Source organism: Neodiprion pinetum, chromosome 4 (assembly GCF_021155775.2).
Source record: "Neodiprion pinetum isolate iyNeoPine1 chromosome 4, iyNeoPine1.2, whole genome shotgun sequence".
In the NCBI taxonomy this organism is placed as follows: domain Eukaryota; kingdom Metazoa; phylum Arthropoda; class Insecta; order Hymenoptera; family Diprionidae; genus Neodiprion; species Neodiprion pinetum.
Genome location: NC_060235.2, coordinates 3,252,134 through 3,270,261, shown reverse-complemented (window position 1 = coordinate 3,270,261; position 18,128 = coordinate 3,252,134). Strand labels below are relative to the sequence as shown.

Genomic DNA, 18,128 nt, shown 5'->3' with positions numbered 1-18,128 from the left:
AAAAAAACAAACCACCTTAATATCGCGTACGTTCATTTATGGGCAATCACCAAGGCTTGATGTAAAATTTTACAGCTAGTTCGAGGTTGTCTTTTATGTCCCGGCATACGGATGCACATTGAGCCATACGTGGTGCAGCAAAAACGTGAGAGGGAATCTGATTGCACGTTCGTTCGTTCGTTCGTTCGTTCGTTTCCACTCTCCACTTGGTGAATGGGAAAACTGGGAATGAGCAGGGGGTGCAATTGCAGTGAAATATAGAAAGCTGCTACCTGTGGCAGACGTTACACCCCTGACCCGAATCGCTTCGAGCACAGAGGTTTTTGTTGTTGTTGTTGTTGTCACCGTTAACCATTTCGCCCAGGCACCGCTTTTGCTGCACCTCGCGCGGTCCAGGTTCGCAATTTTCCCAGCTAACACTCGACGCCGACTAGCTAAGCCGTTTCGTCGCTGCATCCCGTGCTTCACGGTTGTAATAGTCTGGCCACCGCTGGCGCGCTTCCACCTCGTGCATTGCAGCGGGGTTGTTTGGCTCCTCGACAAAACTAGAAACTAAGAGAGAGAGAGAGAGAGAGAGAGAGAAAGAGAGAGAGAGAGAGGATTGCATGCAGGCCATCGTATGAGCGGGTAAAATCCAGCACTCGGGATTCGGTATCACCGACCGAAAACCCGTCGCTAAAGCCGGCTTGCGCAGTGGGCGAAAGCCACTGAACCGTAAGCTCCGATAACCACGTGCCCGACTAAATGTTCGAATTTTAAATGAGCCGCGACGATATTCTCGTAGCCCTGAGAGAACAGCTTGGTATGCGGAGTGCTCGTGTGCACTGCAAAGCATGAACTGAGAAGCTGATAATTTGTCAAGTGACGCATTGGTCGTCGCGTCGGTGTAAGCTCTCACCTATACATACAAACATCGAGAGTTGACGGTTATTTGTGAGTCGACGCTGGACGATGATCCGGTGCAGCTGGTTACCAAAACGATCGTTGGAAATGATGGTTGTGGTACACCGGGATAATACTCTGATAAAAGTTTATGGACCGATTGATGGATATCAATATCCGAGATTCGAAGTCCTCTTCAATAATACCCTGTTGAATAATTTGTCAATGTGACAGAGGAGCGCGAATTACACGTCGGTAGGAAATCCCTTTGGGGAAGATATATTTGACTACCAAGAGATCTACATCCACCTACATTCCGCGGTCTTTGGGTCTCTCTTACGTCACTAAATACGTTCAGGTATGAAAACGAATCTGTCAATTGGATGAGAAGCATCGATGCGAGGATGATCAAAGTGACGGGCTTAAGCTTATAAAGTCAGGTATAAGTAACACAACATCGTTAATAATATTTCCTTGGGACTGTAGAGCAAAGTTAATTTCTCTTCTACGTGCGTGATACCTTTTCAAAGTAAATTTGCACGAAGACTGTAAATGTCAAAACTGGAAACGTTGACAAGACGTCCAAGGAAGGTACCAAGGTTGAAGCAAACAACGCTTCCGTAAATCCAACCCTGCAGTGTTTCTTGCCGCCTGAGCCAAATTGAAATAAACTTACCAGCTATCCAGAATTCGCTGTAGCTGCAGCTGCAAGTTGCAGCTACAAGGACCGAGAAATAATAATTTGCAGTACCGTGCTTGGATACGAGGAGTTACAAGATTGCCAGTAAATGTCGACCTCGTAACTCCTGCGTGTAGAACGGACACCCGGCTTATTCGCTTCTCCCAACAATCATCGGAGATCCCAAAACTGCAATTACGATTGGATAATGGATAGGCGGAGACCAATCGTCGATAGCAAATTTATCACTGACAAGGATGCGGGATTTTTTTCTTTTAATTAGAATATACGCAGGATGTGTGAAAAGTAACGAGTAGGCAGCGAAGAATGAAGGAAAATAACGTCTCACAAGCTCGGAGAATTTTTCACCAGTGGTTGAAATAAACGTGTTCTTTTGAAGCACCAGTTTCTTTCATGTTTCTAGTTACTCGCTAAATCCGCGAAGTGAATAGAAGCTCTACCGTTTCCTTTTTTCTACGACCAAAACTCCGGATATCAAAGATACGGTTTTAATTGAAAATACGAAAATGCGGATCACCCGGTAGATCGTGAGTGAAGTGATATAAAGCGGGTCGTCGCGTGGTGGATAGAAGAGGATGGCCTATACCCTAGGAGATTTCTATTGCTCGAAGGATTATTGGCTTTTATCAGAGGTTGGCGCTCGCCAAGAACGAAGAAACCAAGGAACGGAGAGCGAAGAGATCCATCCCTCTCCTTCTTTCTCTCCGTCTCTCTCTCTCTCTCACTCTCTCTTTCTCTCTCTCATTGTATTTGCGTCCCATTTGGCAAAGGCTTTCAATTGAGCCCGTGCATTTCAGACCTATACTCATTCACTGTATCCCAGCTTATTGTCTCCACTTCGGAGCCTCTCCCTGACCTGGTTTCTCCACCCATCCACCCACCCCAAAGATTCCGGGATCGGAACCAAGCCGAAACCCATAGACGACGACCTACCGACCGAACCTCGAGACCCGTCTCAATACGGAAGTCGAAAACGAGACTCGGGGATATTCCCGGCATCGTATCATTCCCCGTTACTCTCGCTTCCGTAACAAAACTTTCAATGATCGTACCTATCCGTCGTACTATCTTCCGCGATTAGGGTTTCCTATGGCCATTGTTTCTTGCTCAACTTCTCCCGCCCGACAAACTCATCTCTAACAATCTTCTCACACGTGCAAGTGCAAACGTCCTTTATTCGATGTATCCTGTCTGTCTGAGCTTAGAAAATCATCGACACATACGTAGAAGAATAAGGAATTATACCATAATAAACGTGTCTCGTCACTCGGAATGTCGTAGAATTTTTACATTCCCATACAATTCGTATCACGCGAAACGAAAAGTCTATAATCATTTATTTATTTATTATTTTGAACACAAGCAAGGCCCACTTACAGGATAGCCAAGAAATCTATCGACCAAACAAACTTCGTAGTCAAAGATGGTGTCATATTAATCATGATTACTTATAATTAGTTACCCAAAACGAGCGGCGAGCAAAAATGCGCATTGTCAGATAATACAACTGATACAACTACTAGATTATTATTGTCTATATACATATACATATTATACGATCATACGTACGGTATCTTTTCTTACTTTTTCATTGAGATGCGAAGGAAAGACAAATTATAACTGAATACTTGAACATCGTCGGAAGATACGAAGATAAATAAAAAATTGTTGAACCAGCGAAAGGAATTTTTTTTTTTTTTTTTACCGTAGGTATACGTTGGAGCAAATTATCTCTAAAAACGGAAAGCCAGAGACATCCTCTTAACCGGAATTTATGTTCCTCGCATTTAGGGGAGTGTGGCATTGTTATTTCCATTTTTATTCATTTGTATTATTTTTATTTCTTTTTTTCTACCATTTTTCCCGTCACCCGGAAAAGTATATAGGTATACATATATATATAATTCACCGGCTTTCAACTCTCGAGATATTTCAATTTGGTCATCCCATGCGTTTTCGCATCGTGTACGAGGCCTACGACTGGCCGTCTCCGTTTACGTGTGTATAATAGCGTATAGGTGAATAACATGTTGCGTGTATCAGGAACAGATACGAACGTCGGTAGGTATTTAAGGGAACGGGAAAAAAGAATACCGGACAAGGGTAGAAAAATTTGAGTATTCACGTAGAAAGAAAGATAAAACTCGGTTGTACAATATATGCACAGTTTCGATATCCGCAAAAATTCACACACACACGCATCTCGCCTGTATGCGTACAGACATCGGAATAATGCCTGCACAGGCCCTATTATGCGAAGCATGTGCGGCCATACGTGCCATACGGAGGGAGAGCTTTTCCCTCTCTCCCTCCCTCCCTCCCGCCCCCCGACAATTTTCTCTCCTGTCACATATGCCCCCTGCTCGCGCTCCTCGTAACCCTCGGATAGGTAATATGTGTCCTGTAGAAAGTAAGGAAGGACGAAAGGAAGGAAGGATGGAAGAAAGGAAAGATGGAAGGAAAAAAGTACCGTCACCCGGACCGACCGGGATATACGAGCCGGGCTATTTCGACGAGATGCCTGGAGGTCCCTCGTCAAAAACAATAAAAAGAGGATGAAAAAAAAAAAAAAAAAAGAAAACTCAGGAAGAAAAGAGAAGGGTGAGAGGAGAAGGCGTTTAAAATTTTCACAAAATAATTTCACTCAGCTACTCGCGTGTATAATAATTTCTGGCACTTTTTCCAAAGGTACACCTTGTAACGTATAAAGGGAGTTTTTAAATCCGACGAGAATTTTGACGAAAAGTGTGGACGCGAGAGATAGATGTTCCGGCTAATCTGTCAACCCCTCATTGATTCTGGTTGATTGGACCTGGGGGAAGGGGGGTAGAAGTTGCAAGAAGAGCGAGCTGAGGGAGGACGGCTGGTTTGAAAAGCGAGGAGTGTTCGGGAGGCTCAGGAATCAATTACCGCCTCATGGCGGTGGGAGGAGGGAAGGAAAGAAGGGAGAATATCTCTTCTACCTCGTAAAGAGAATCCCAAGCCGCCGCCACCACCCCCCGGGGGTTGAAGTCCGGATCGAAACCCGGCCGGCGCAGATTTGGCGATAAACATATATCGCGGCTGGCCAGAGGATCGGAATTAGTTGAGCGGAGGCCGTGGGCCAGGAAATTGACCTCGGAAGTCAAAACGACGAGGCGTTTCGGATATGCCCGATCGTTCGAGAAAAAAAAAAAAAAAAAAAACAAAAAACCACCCGTAAGAACGAGGGGCTTATACGCGGCCTCTTCCAAAAGTTCTATATGCTTGGCCAAACGGAAAAGTCTTCAGGCAAATGAATAAAGTCCAAAGGATCGGGTTATATTGGCCAAGTTTGGACGCTGAGGATGTTGTACCTATCCTCGTATCCTGGGAATTCACGAGCCTCTGAACAGCGCCTGTTGAACACGTAAACCATACTCCGCCCATTTTATACTTTAGCTGATGGGAGTGCATGTATAGCGTGGTCTAAGTGCTTTTAAACGGCTGCTTTCGAACCGCGAAAATTAATATCGTTTTATCGTCAAGTGAAGATAACGTTGAGAGAGGTGAGTATACGATGAATATTCGAAATCGCCGTTAAGTAGCGCCCGTTTCAGAATTCTCGAAGAAAACTTATCCTCCTCCTCTCGATGAAATACCTTTTTTCATTTTTTATTCAGAAATTTAATGATTAATCACTATCGTCACTAAAATACGTCTTCGTGTTATAATTTCTTATCCGGAGAAGAATGATCTGTATTTTTTGAGACCTTGGATCGAGGGACTGTTCACTTGTTGAGATCGTCCGCAAGCTAATTTTGATTACAATCGGTTACAAGTCGCATCAAATCGCTTGAACTCGTTCAGAGTTACATAGAAACCACTTTCAAATAGTTCTAAGCTTGTTGTGATCAGTGTGAAACAGTTTGTAATCATCTTCAACCGTGTGAAATCGTTCGAAACTTCTCAAAACAAATTTGAAACCATTTGGAAAGATTTTACAAGCCGGTTGGAATCGCTTCGAACTCCATGAACCTAATTCGAAACAGTTTGAAATAATCACGATAAGCCGTTTGAAACTGCTTGAAACCATGTGACCACGTATAAATTATCCGCCTCCGCGGAATTAATCTGAAACCGTTCGCAATAATCACTAAACCACAATTTAAATACCTTAAAACCACTCTTGACCGGTTCGAAATCGTTTGTGACTTGATCTGTAAGTGCAAACGGCCTTGAATATTTTCAATGAGGGTCGAGTGTGACAGAGTTGATAAATCCCCTCCATATCTTCCCCTAGCAAGCTAGCTATTTAATCGCAGGATAAAAGCGAATTTGAAAATCTCCAAGGTGCAGAGAGGCATCGTGATACTGCAGTGATGGTTGCGGATTAAGGGGTGTGAGCGTAGACTTTTCCGGACCGCCTTTGCGGGCAATGACCAAAAAATTGGGCGTCGTGCGGATCGCACATACCAACCTATATAATAAATGGTATGGCTTCAAAGTCCATTTATTCGGCATTTTATCATCGTAGACCGGCGTGTTGTGCGGCAGAAAGGGAGGAACGGTTCCTCGGGGATGACGGTGCCCTCGTCCCGAGAGGCATGCGCGTATACATACATACATACATACGTATATACCCGGCTATATACTGGGGTAGGAATCATTCGGGCAAGAAATTAAATATTACCCGCACCATACAGAGCGGGAGATGAATGAAGTCGAGGGTGAGAAGGAGCGTCGCGGCGTCGGTTGGTGCGCCGTGCGGCCTTCGCGACGTACGTCGGGAATCCGGATTTCGGGCCGCTCCTGCAGCCGCCGTTTCGAGGGGGCGAAACCTGATGGTCCCGTCACTTGGTCCCATGGGAATCCGTGACAAATAACGTCCCGATGGACAAAAGGCCTAACAACCTAAGCCATACCCGGACTCAATTCCCAACCCTCAAGTCTGGAAAACTTTCTCCCGTATTCGGTATTACGTATTTCTACATTTTTCTCATCACGCGTAGTTGTCAATCGTTGTTTGATGTAAAAAAAAAAAAAAAAAAAAGGAAAGCTCAAACTTCGAGGTTGTATACTTGTTTTCCATATCGACATATACCTGAGCCTTTGACCTAAGAGTCGGCAAACTATTTTCAACTCATTCGAGCGCGTCTGAAGGTTGTCTGGGCAGGTGAATTTCAGAGTGACTTTTCCGAAGCTCGATTCATGAAGACCCTTGTCTGGTCTATTCGTCGCGAAGCGAACGGAGACGCTGGGGCGTCTGCAGCGCTCAGGAACGCCGGCGGATATTAGACTTGGCAAGGGAGGTACTAAACCTACTTTAAGGGAAACACGTAGGTGGTGCGGGTATGTAATGGTAATACGTATAAGACACGGAGCGCTGCACAAGCAACGGTACGTACGTATGGATTTCCGCGACGCTGTCTGCCGCTCAACGTCGAGATTCTCTGCGGAGACGTTGTCGTATTCCGGGTAGGTAGGTACATCAGGGAACTCAAACTTCGAAGCGAGAACTAGAAACTACAAATCCAGTCAGAACTTACCGGAACAACAACTGCAGCCTGGCAAGTGCGAATGATTAGACTAATGCCAACTTCCAGTTTGGCTTTGGATTAGATTCCCGCGAAGCATCCGACTACGCATTTCAATGATAAAACGATCGCTAAATTGTAACCGTTTTCTTCGCTACGTCGACAAAATACTCAACTCTCAAATCAGGTATAGCTTATATCCCAAATCATGGATATCAATTGACGGTCTCAAAATTTTCACCCTCGACAATAATGTCATTCATCTAATGGACAGTGAATGATCGATCGTTGAATTGATATGCAGTGTGGTTTTGGCTGCGGGAAGCAATCACTTGTTCGATAATCGAGTGTTGACAAATTTCCAAAACCAAGCATAGTCGATTCCTGATCACACCGGTTATTTATTTATTCATTTATTTATTTCTCTCTCCTTTTGAGGAAGTAGCAGAGAGCCGGACAAATAACGACCATCGAGAAAATCGGTCAAATTTGGTTTCGGCGTATAAAATTATCGTCGGTGGTTACGTCGCGACCCTAAATCGAGGCAGTTCTGCCACGCGGCATTAACGTAGGGTGATTAATATCCACCGAGACCCCAGTAATCCTCGAAATTTTAATATCCCTATCCCCAACACAGCAGTCGGCCGAGCTTATAACACGCGACAAATATATCCGCGATGCTATATCAAACAAGTACCTAATACCGTTGCAGAGGGAATGAAACCGGCACGCGACGTTACATTTGGAAGGCACAGAGCGTGATCGGCAATGTGCGAATACCAGTGAAATTGAGGACAAAGACATCGCTGGCTCCCTCTAACCGGAGAAAAGTTTGACACGTGTTGCGAAATACAGATTAAACGCTTCGCCCGCACATTACTCACGATAATTGCGGTATATTAGACCGAGGGATCAATTTCTCATTCACCCAACGTTCTCGCGATCTGTACATCTAGGTACACGTCAAAAACCTTGGCGTGCTTCAATTTCCACCCGACAAACATACGAAATCAAGTACCGCATGTACAAAGAAGAAGGTACATAAAAAGAACAGAATTGTTGGCTCAATTGGCTCCCTGAATTGATTGGATTTTAAGCATGTCATAATACATAGTACGAATAGATGGAGTTAATCACAGCTTCCATCCTATCTTCAAGAATCTACCGTGCAGTTTTTAGAGTGATTTGTTTGGTTTCAAGTCCCCTTGAAGATTTACAATTCGTGAATATCACAAAATCCATAGATGTTAAAAGATGTCGACACCTATCTTCCGAAGCCTGCATCTCGGAAACTCCTAATTTTTGGAACTTGTGTCCATGAGAAATTAGATCGAGAAGATATGTATGATAACATACTGAAAATCCAGACAATTTCCACAAAGATTCTGCGGGATCCTTTGTAACCACATCACAAGCCTCACTTCCCGTATGCAGCGCTATGCAAACACGTTGGCTATACACATATGTATAGAATAACGGCGAAGAGGGCGAAAAGGTCTGTGTTAAATGGGCTTTTTATGTGTCGTCGACCGCGGGTAGATAGCGTCGAGGTAAAAAATAGATCCGAGCTTGTAGTGGTGCGAGTAGAGGTGTCGTCGAGAATGGAGGTGCTGGTGGTGGCTGGCAGTAGTTGGTTGCACAAGAGTCATAACGCGACATCTGTTCGGAACGAGTGAGGCGGGGCCCGACGAAAGGAAGGAAGGAAGGAAGGAAGGAAGGACTGGAGGATGAGCTAGGGGCAGGTTTTTGGTGCCTTGCTAGAACGCGTCCTGGGAGTGGTTCAGGGGCTGCAAGAAGACTCGGTCCCGGTGCCCAGGTACTACATCGGCCATCGCGGAGGGGCAAAAAACTTGATTTACACCCCGGTTACACCGACGAAGAAGACGTTACAATATTTCTTGTCCCTGCACGGCCATCGCCGTGTTCGGTATTGAAATTGCCGTGTCGGCTAGAATCGTTCGCCACCTTTAACGATCAGCGGACGACGAAAACCGAGTGGAGAAAATTATTAGCCGTATATATAGACTGAAATTAGAAATTTCTTGGTGTGCTTTCTTTGTACTGGTCGATAAAGCACATCGTTCATATCATGAACCTTAGGTAAGAAGGGAGCACAGAGCGTCTCTCCAACTTTCCGAAGGTTAGCCCTGATGGTGGTGAACGTAAAATCTTGGCGAATGTCTGACAGCATAAGATCTCGCGATAAAGAACATCGTGGTTTACGTTAATCGCCCCGTTTCGCGATATCAATATTTCAGTGAGGGTGATTATAATAAAGATAATAAAGACGCGAGCATCATCATCATCATCATCGTACTTGCAGCCAAGACGTTATAACAGGCGGTATAAGGATTTATCGGCCAGGCGGAAAGACCGCGTGATGAGGATATCCGGCACGACGACGAATGTTGGGGATGAACGATCCGTCCGCCAGTTTCACCGCGGATGATCGTTCCTCGCAAACGTAAAACAAATCATTACATGCCACAGATGGCGTCATAACGCTCATCCGAAATGAGATTGCTCATTTTTCGAAGGTGTTTCAAATTGCCTCGCGTCTCAGCTTCGCCGTCGAGTCTATTATTTTTTTTTAAAATCCTTTCACATATTCCGAGTTCCTACAATAGACCAATTCCGTTAGTGGAACATTCAAGATCTAAACTGCTGGTTCTGGATCCAGATCTCGTTACCGACATTTTAACGACATCCAACCCAAGACACAAACATTACTCTAGAACATTCGCGTAAGTTGTCGGTAACGGAATCTACTCATTCGTTTCAACCTGACAGTTTCATGATTTCGAATAGTTATCTGACAATGAGTATCGTATCTTACTCTTCAAGATCTTTCAAGAGTTTTCAACAAAGCTCAGATCGATCGAAATTTTCAGGTACACGAAAACGTGAGCATGAATTTGGACGAACTAATCAATGGTTCTGCTTGGACTGCAATGGGATTTTCGTAACCTACGTGAAATAGAGATCCAGGGAAAGAGAGACGGGACCGGAACCGACGAATGTCGCGTGACCATGGGGCGAACGGAAAAGCGGAATGCCAACTGTCGCAGAGAAGCTTGCGGGTAATCGGGAGGCTAAACTTTGACGATAAATCACGAAATGGATCGGAGAGCGGGGATGAAGGAGAGATGAAAACGAGGGGTGGGCGATGGGGTGGGGGGGGGGGCAAAAGACAGCGGCGGGAGGACGGAATATAATGGATATTAATGTCAGCCCTATGCTGATTTCGTTGGCTCGAACGCGTTCATTCCTTGAGGATATTCCAATCCCTTGAAGGTTCGGGTCTGCGGGGGGAGGGTGAGAAGTCTCTTAGAATTATTGCCTCGGATCTTCCGCGAAGACTTTTCCTCCCGTTTTCTTCCTCTTTCTTCACGCTTATCAGTCAACGAGGATCTTCTCCATTCTCTCCTCTCCGCGTCGCTATTATTCTCATTCGGTTCTTCTTATTCCCGTTCGCCAAGGGGTAAAGACCCGTCAGTTATTTTAGTCTCAACGTCCGTTATAGGTCGCGCATCAACTCTGCTATTATATCCAAATTCCGGAAAGTATTATTCTCACACAATTCTGTAACGCCATCGCTAGACAAAAGGAAATTTAGACAGAAGTCTGACGTTTACAGCCTTTTATTTAGTATTATTTGAGGCAAGGAAATTTCAATGAGAATCGATTTCACTGTTGGGTATACCGTGTCCATAGATACACAGAATTTAACCGCAAGCTCGAAAGCTTCGAACATTAGATTGATTGTGAAATTTGACGAACCGAGTTCTCCGAACTGAATTATACACATTGCTGTTTGCGTCTCGTTCAATTTTTATCACATCTGAAATGAGCTTTTCGAAAATACCAAAACGAATGCATGAACAGGGAAATTCACAAGTCGAAGCATGAAACGATTTACACGAAAGCTTCCTAATCCAAGTGTAATATAATTAGATTTTTTAAGAAAAACCTCTAAGCGTGTATTTTTTTTTTTGCACATTTTAAAAAATCATAAGAAAACCAAAAGATTAAAATAAATAAGAAATCCTACACGACGTATATAACACAAACGTAAAGAAACAAAACCGGACAAATATCGATGCGAATAAGCAACTTTCACACGTTGCCCTGAATTTTCGCTCAATTTCCGCGAAAGAAAAAAAAAACCGCGACAAAGCCGCTGAACAGGAGCAGGGATAATTTCTCGGTAAAGTGGTTTAAACGGACAAGAGTTAGGACTTAGGGGTTCGGTTGTGCGGGGGTTTGCGGCGAACGAGGGATGAAAAGGGGGGGGGCTGAAACGGGGAAAGCTCTTGGGTCTGGCGGAGCCTGGGCCGAAACATTTTCGTAGTGAATTTCGCGCGATACAATAGCGAGTTGTAACACGATGTCGCGGCCGAGCAAAGTGCCCGGGGCTCCGCCGGCTCCATTTGTGTCGGTGAAAATAGCGAAATAACCGCTCCTCAGCCGGCGCCCCTCGGCCGGGGGGCACCAGGGGCGTAACGCTGCGACCACGCCGCAACTAATGCGAGTACGGCGTCAAGTCCCACACACCGTGACACGACTACGTCTCCCGCAGACGCGGACAAGGGTCAGCCGAGTTTCCGGAGTGAATACACGTCGTCCGGACGCCGAGCGCTTGCACTCTTCAGGCTCGACTCTTTTCCCCATCGGCTACTTTCTGCAGCTTTTCACTCGAGAGGAAAAAAAAAAAATATATGGCTTATAGCGGACGGTTGAAACGAGAAACCGCGGCGTCGTAGTCGTCGAGAACACCTCGGGTGAATCGGTAAAAACACTTCTGGTTAATTACCTGGACGAGAAAAATTCTCTCCAACGGTGCACGATTTCTTTTTTCTTTTTGTTTTTATTTTTTCTTTTTTTTTTCCAATTCTTGCACGGCATTCGTTCGCCGGCGAGTATCAAGAGTTTTTCGAACGAAAAAGTTTTAAAATCAAACTGATGTTATAAACAAAAATTGGAGTTTGACGTTATTGTGAAAAAGAAAAAGAGCTTCATCGTTTATCATTTCAGGTGAACTATAACGTATTTTTCAAGGACTAACTTATCTTTTTTTTTTTCCTTTTTTGAGTAAAAACACAAGAAACTTTAACTTCGTTTTGTCGATAAACGATTCTTTGCAAAACTGCTGTAATAAATTTTTTCCCTGGCTTATGAATTAATTGAAAATGCATTTGCGTCTTTGAATATCAATGTAAATTGATTTCCGTCAAATTTAAGAATAAAAATGAGCCTCAATCGGTAGAAACGAAGGAAAATAATAAGAATTTGTTACATTTAGAAAACTTGTTTTTATTTTTTTTTTTCTTCTTTACGTCAAGGAAAGATTTTTCGAATAATACTGAAAGTCAATCAAGTCCAATTTTCCAATTTTTTTTTCCCATCAGTACCTAAATTAAGTTCTAAATACTGAGAATCTATGGAACTGAAATTTATAAATTCTAATTTGAGAAACAAAAATCTTCAAGCTCGGGTGTCAGGGAAAAAAATTTTAACATCACGGGAAGAAAGGGAAGCAGCCGAGGTCTCCCAAAGCCGAAATATCAAAATTATTTGAAAGGCAATGCAAGTGCACCCCGAGTCACGAACTCGTCAATGGTTTTTCAAGCTCGCAATCTCCGCGCTCAAATCACCAAATTCCTAATACCTTCGCCCTCTCACCGACGCAATACTTTCCTCGTGTTAAAATACTGCGCCTGCTAAATTTATTCAGCCGAGTTAAGAAGCAGAAAGCCCCCTGGGTTAAACACCGAATTCGGAGAACTCGGCTTTAATTACACTCGCCAAGAAGGTGGAAAAAAACACAAACACGCTTATTCAAACAGAAAATCTACTGCGTATCGGAGTCGAATTAATTAATCGACCTGGCGAAAACCGCAAAACGCAAGCACTGCCAATCTATAAACAGTGTATAAGGATGGACAAAACGACCGTTTCCGCTTGCTTGATGATCTTGGGATCGATTAAATTTAATCGAGTTCCGACGCCGCCCTTTAACCCTTTCAGTCACGCAATTCATTTTTCCTTTTTCTCTTTCTTTTTTTTGGCACGGATGTGCAATTATACATTTTCTATTCAATTTTCGACGCTGAATGTGAATTTAATGTAAAAAATTTAATAAAACTAAAAACCACCCCTAAAATGGCGTGAAAAACCGAGATGAATTGTCAACATTGTTTTAGACAGTGTTTTTGAATGAGATTTATATGAATATTTATTTTGAGACAGTACGATTTTAGGCCGAGTATAGGTGAAACCCCCGATACTGTCTGTATGCACCCCTAAAGAGGGTGAAAACTACCCCTATGCATTGAATTTTTTAAATTTAATGGCCATTCTGAGATCTCTGTTAGTAGACCAATGAATTCCAAGCGTTTTTAGTATACGTTTATCACCAAATTTCTCGGCCAACAATTTACATTCGCGAAAATACTTATTCTTTTGCATATATTTACTTATAAAAATTACAAACAATTATGGATTCACAAATAATCGCAATCGTACCAAAGTTCAAGTATCATTTTTCCTGAAAATGCAAAAAAAAAAAAAAAAAAAAAAACCTCAGGACTTTGCATGAGATATACAAAAATGACCAAAAAAGAAATAAAAAATAAAAAAAAGGTAGCGACTGCAGTGGCTTCTGTGACTGAAAGGGTTAATGCTTAAAATTCGCTATCAATGCAGCTACCATAAATGTAAAAAACCGATTAAACAAAATTATATATTTACTCATCGTTTTCGATAGTTGCAAAAAAAAAAAAAAAACAGACCAATTTCACACTACAATTGTATACTCTCCGAGGAGAGACACAAATCGACGTGGAGAAACGTCGACGGACAGAACCGTGAAGAGGGAATAAATTTGTTTTTGGTGACAGCGGTGGGATAAGACCAAGACACGCGTGAAAATAAAATCGGGAAAAAATTGCTCGAAAAGTTTGGACCTTTCGGGTGCTTCGGAAGGTTGACAAGGTGGTCTAAGGCTGAATCCCGTGGGCCGCAAGCGTCTTAAAGAGCTCTTTGCGTTCCCTGAGGAGTTGGATCTTCGTGGGCGCGGTATGTTTATGGTTTATAGGTGCGGCCTGCCGCTCGGCGGACCTGCAGTCAGCACGGTCAGCTGAAAACGTACAGCTGCTGTTACTCGCGTGACGTTTTTAAGGGCCCCGTTTCTCGGTACAATATTCATTTTTTATGCAAATTATATTTCGAGAACGGGTGACTGGATTTTCGTGGTTTTCGTATCGATCGAACCGATTTTTCCCGACTTTATCCTGGCTAGATTTTCAACGAATTTGTGTCGACTGTTCCCGATTCATTTGCGAAAACGTATATTTTCTTATTAAAAAATAACGTGAAAAAAATTGATTCGCCAATTTATACCAAGAGACTCGGTCAATCAACTGAGCTCTATTTAATTGTCTATAACTGGTCAGATTAATAAAATCGAGGCAAATCGGTCGAACTGTGTATGAGTTTTACTGGAAAATAAGAATCTTCGTATGAAAGAATAACTGTCCGTCATTATCTCTCAAATTACGAGATTAACGATAAGATTTAGGTTAGTAAACACACTCATACACAAACCCTTTCAGTCACACATTTTTCAAATCAATATTTTGGCCTGAATTGTGTTACTCGGAGGTTTTTGATGTCGCTGATCACGAATCTGAAATCAGTATTTCATCATTTCTAAATCCAAGATGGCGGATCCAATACGGCAAATGTAAAATCGCAAAAAAACTATCAAATCAATTTTTTTCAATTTCAACAATCGTACGAAGTAACAAAGATCACCCGAAGTTTTAAATAAACTTTAACGAGCCTAGAAAATTTTTGAGTTGGGATACCGAGGATTCATCCGTGACTTAAAGGGTGTTTAAAAAAAACACCCAACACTCGGCACAGAAACGATCTAAAAATCTATCGGCGAGCCAGCGACATCGAGAGCCAATGTACAAAAGTATTTTTCTTGTCCCGAAAAGAGTTTCGCGATGTTCGAGTAACTACCGGAGAGAAAGAGAGAGATAGAGTAAGAGAAAAGGAAGCTCTTATCGAGAACGTGCGAAATCCGCAAGTATATACGTCGTCTACCTGAAGCGGCTGCGCGGTTTGTCCGCGAAACGGGTCGGGGAAAATCGTGGATAGTCGTCGCGACGTAGGCGACGGAGGGTTGGAAGCGAGGCGAGGTTTCACCCTCAGTTGAGCCGTGAGGTCCTCGCGACTAGCTTCAACCCCGCCGCTTTTCTACCCCGGCGATAGTGAAATGGTCAAGATTTATTCTCCCTCTCGAGGTTTTCCCGGTCTCGCCGTTTGAACCCCGCTCAATCTTAGGTCGGAAAAGTCGAAGGACGATTCTACGCGGAGGGTTGGTTTATAATTGGCGTCGTTAAAGCGGAAATTTACCTAACGCGCGCGCACACACACACACACACACATACACGCGGTTTTTCAACGCAGTTCAAAGATCTCTGTGCAGCTATGCGCTGCCTTCACCCTTCTTTCCCCTCTAATTAAATTATTTTTTTCCATCAGACGCGTTACACACTCGCCAGTTGCGCGATTGTTAATTAGACTCAATTAATTATTATAATTAACGCCTGCGACTCTCAACCCCAGTGTCGTCCGTGTATGGTTGGTCATTGCGTCTACCTGCATACCTGCGCTCACGTATTTAATTCACACGTAATACGACACACTTTTTGCATTACACCTGTACCCGGGAGTATGAAACTCTTATGCCTGAAACGTTGTACGTAATAATCACGAAACTACACCGGAATAATACGGTAGTGCTCAATCTCCGGACCAATTAGCGAGTCGACAGTACATACTTAACACCACTTTACGCCAAGCCAATTATAATACCTTGGTTCGCTGTGAGAACAATCATGCTGAAGTAATTTTTCCTTTTTTTTTCTTCCTCTTCTACTTCTTCTTTTTTTATTTCCATGAAAATACAGTAACAATAATTACAACTTTGAGAAGTACAAATATATTGTTCATTAACTTCGAAATTATCAGGATGATAATTATGCCGATGAATGAAACTTCCGTCTGATGCTCGTGAACACGTGTGAAAAAAAAAAAAAAAAAAATCAAACGAACGGAAAAATAACACGAGAAATAAACTACCGAGGAAAATAATCCCGCTCGACTTTCTATCGGTGATAAAAAAAAAAAAAATTAAACTTCTCGTGAGATATTCACAGGTATTCCATTCGATAATAAAAAAACAGCGGTAAAACAACTGTAAAGAAAAACATACATATATATAGTCAGTGATCATCGTCGGTGGAATCGACAAAAATTACCACGTCCAAAGGATCGACAGGAGGATCAGTAATGTCCGCCAACTGCACGTGACACGTGGAGACCTTTCCAAGCCTTTGGTGAGTCCGCAATTTTTCATAATACGTACAAATTGTTTTCACCGTTAAAAATTCGTCTTTCGTATAACGAATATAACAGCGATCAGCAAAGGTATATGTTTTTTTTTTTTTTTTTCAGTTATCTATTCATTCAAAAAACATCTCGTCGCTCGGATTTATTTTCTCCCATCTATCATTTAGAAAAGTTTGAACGAAGTTGTTCGCGTTGTTTCTTTTTTTTTTTTTCTTTTTTTTTTTACCTTCCATATTTATACAAACGAAAAATTAACGCGTACAAAAAAAAAACGGGTGTATATTTTCCGCGATGTAAATCGATCAGTAGACGCGTGCGTGCCTCTTGAATTTTATACGCAGGATGAAGAAGGGTTAAAAAAAAAGAATAAATAAATAAAAAAAAAAAAATTGTAAAGTGACAGGTGATATTATTATACCTGTACCCGTAAGGAGGGTGGAAAATTGAAAAGTAAAGAAAATTGCTTACAAGAAGAAGTTGGACGATTCGTACTTCGAGACTTCTCAAGTTTTGCGACAATTTCTTTTTTGCTTCGTTTTTCTGTTTTTTTTTTTTTTTTTCTTATTTTATTCAATTTTCAGCCTCGAAATTGTTTTCAGGTAAAAATTCCAACAAGAATAATTACAATTAGACTTTCACAATCCTACGAGCAGAGAGAATGAGAAAAAACCGAAAAGTTGACGACAGATGAACTCTCTGTCCGACTATTTGATTATACATCGGAATATCACTTTATACATATAGAAAAGCGTGTTAACGCAGATCGAAACTGTTTTCGGTGACAGCCCCTAACCCAACTCCCATGTGGCAAAGCCGTACCCGCGGGGTATAAACTCATTACGAAACCCGGAACGGCGAGATTTCACCGGAAATACCGATTCGAATCACCCTGAGTGCGTTATGATATTTGATCACAATGAAAATTCCCCACTCTCAATTAGTGAAATCCTCCAACGTTTTTGTTCCCCGAAATATAGATATCAATCAAACTTTGCACCAACCACTAGAAGTGAAGGAAAAAAGAAAAAAATTCGAAGGTAAATTTTTTGTTTTCTTTTTCTATTCAAAAAATCATGAATATTTACCCACCTATTATTCTGTAACAAAGGTTCGTTATTTACTATTTAGATGAAAACAGAGTCCGCAGGCTATGAATTGATTGTAAAATTTCAACAGTTATATTATACAATAGCTCGCACGGATTTTCATGTTGAACCTAAATTTGCTCACAAATTTTCTCATCCGGCGAAACAAAAAAACAATTTGGGCATGTTTTTTGAATCTAGACGTAGTTAATTGTAAAAACAATATTCCGCATTATTTCACCCTCGTAAATAGTACGACTAACGATAAATTTCAAGTTGAATATATTTGTTTGTAATAATTATTACAAACAAATATATTCAACGTGAAATTTATATACATATATACCTATAGGTATATTCATATTACACACTATTCGTATACGTGGTTCCTAAGGTATGACGTACAGTATTGTATTAAACATTTACCTACTCCGTACATAATTGATAGTGGCAAAAAGTGGGGTTGAAGGTGGGTGGGCTCTTCGTTTGCTCGGAAGTTAATTAAGGGAAATGCCGGTGGTGTTTGCTAATAATTCACATCAC

General features: G+C 42.2%; 1 protein-coding gene across 2 annotated transcripts in view; it reads left to right on the top strand.

Annotated features, from left to right (window-relative positions):
- Nucleotides 1-15,311: 15,311 nt before the first annotated feature.
- pxb overlaps nt 15,312-18,128 on the top strand; it is a 182,804-nt gene continuing 179,987 nt past the window's right edge. Inside the window, exons 1-2 of one of the 2 annotated variants that reach the window (XM_046621214.2) lie at nt 15,312-15,429; nt 16,059-16,487. The gene's annotated coding sequence lies outside the window, so the exon portion shown is untranslated. Of the gene's footprint in view, nt 16,488-17,477; nt 17,538-18,128 lie in introns of both variants that reach the window. The other variant, XM_069135264.1, reaches the window with a different exon arrangement.